Below are 2,044 nucleotides of genomic sequence, written 5' to 3'. Positions count from 1 at the left end.
GATTGTGTCATTGATTAAATGCAGATTCCAAGTAGTCATTCTGACTCAGGTAATCCCTGTTCCCATTTTAGAGATTTTTTTTTAGCTTTATTCACCATGCAATAGTTTTCCTTAATGCATTTGTTGATTCTGCGATAGTTCATCCTGCGCCAAAGTCAAGATGAACGTGATGTTAGTAATGTTTTCACTTGACGTGTTCTTCATCCTTAAGTCAGTGTAACTCCCTTTTATGATTCCAGGGTGTGATCTCTGAAATTATTTCAATTAAAAATTCAAATACTTTGGGTCAGAGGCAGATTTCATATAGTTTTCTTGCTTTCAGATTAGCACTGATTCTGCCTCCTTTATTTTTAGCACTGACAGAACTCAGAACTATTCCTTTCTAAACTACCACTAAGGTAGAAGACAAATTCAAGATGATACTCTCAATTATTACTTTCTCATGTTTAATAAAGTAAAAGTTCTAACTAGGAGCTAATCGCATGAAGAAGCACTTATTTCCACATACTTTTTAAAGACCACTCATTTCTCTTCATTGGGGCCAAATCTAGGAACTCAGTCCAGGTCTCTCATTAGCAGGAAGCTAGAATCAGGAAATAGGCAGATACTAAACCCAAGCACCCTGATACAGGATCTGGGCTTCTCACTGCTAGGTCAAGCATGTGTCTTCATACAGTGTTTTAAAATATAGTTATAAGCATGTTTCAAAACTAAGAAATGCTTTTAAAAATCTACTTGTTCCAACACAGTGATCAAAATAAACACACTACTATATATACACTGTAAGTAATGTCCAAGCCAAACAGAAAGTGATAATGTAATGAGCATGAACAGCGTATACTAAATGTAAGTGGTAAAAGCAGTTTCTGTTATTTATTCACCAGTTAATGGGAACCTGTTGTGTAAGAGCACTTGCCAAGGAGATGAATGATGTAAACAAAGCAATATAACTCAATACTGAGTATTCAGAAATTATGTCAGAAACCATGGGTGTTGACCGGGAAACAAAGATCAATGTTGGTAGCATTTGATAAAATATTTATAAAAGATTTATTTATTTATTTATTTGAAAGAGTTACACAGAGAGAGAAGGACAGGCAGAGAGAGAGAGAGAGGGCTTCCATCCGCTGGTTCACTCCCCAGTTGTTTGCAACAACTGGAGCTGCGCCGATCTGAAGCCAGGAGCCAGGAGCCTCTTCTGGCTCTCCGACGTGGGTTCAGGGGCCCAAGGACTTGCCATCTTCTACTGCTTTCCCAGGCCATAGCAGAGAGCCGGATCAGAAGTAGAGCAGCCGGTCTCAAACCGGCGCCCATATGGGATGCCAGCATTGCAGGCGGTGGTTTTATCCGCTATGCCACAGCACCAACCCCATAAAATATTTTTATGCTTCCAAACCATCTATTTCAGGGGTCATCCAGGAAAAGAGAAGGCATAAATTGGCCAGGTGGAAACTAGCCTTCAAAGCTGTATAAAAACTTTATAACTCAGTCACTTCGCTCTGCTTGGATGAACCAAAAACCCAACGCAGAGAGCCAGCCAAATTAGGACTTGAATCTGGCCCTTAGCCTGCTCTCATGGAATCAAAGGAAAGTGTTTGTAATTTGGGCTCCCTGTCATGTATCCCCTCAACTAATCTAGATTTGAGCTGGTTCTGCAATAAATAAGATACCCAGGATTTCCTGGGTTTGGAACATTGGAGTATTAAGATTACTGTATGCTGTACTTAGACACATATTTAGCTAACTGTGACAATACCTTAGATTCAGATTTATTTCTCAGGCTACTAACTTTGTTACTCAAAGTAGATACACTAATTTTTTAAATGTTCATGACATAAAAAATTACAGAGGCACTGCTGGTAGTCATGCTGAGTAAATTTCACTAGTGTTTGATACTGGAATGCTAAGACAGTCTAGTGGACACAGTAAATAAAATAAAGGGTTGTTTGTGTCTTAACCCTTAGGCCTCCTATTTTTTTTTAAAGTAGACTAGGAAATAAGCTTGCTTTAGAATCACTGGATGTTATGTTTGAATTCCTTGGGA

The sequence above is a fragment of the Oryctolagus cuniculus genome, chromosome 9, assembly GCF_051225735.1.
Source record: "Oryctolagus cuniculus isolate XC-2025 breed Fujian yellow rabbit chromosome 9, ASM5122573v1, whole genome shotgun sequence".
Lineage (NCBI taxonomy): Eukaryota > Metazoa > Chordata > Mammalia > Lagomorpha > Leporidae > Oryctolagus > Oryctolagus cuniculus.
Note: the sequence above shows the minus strand (reverse complement) of the source record.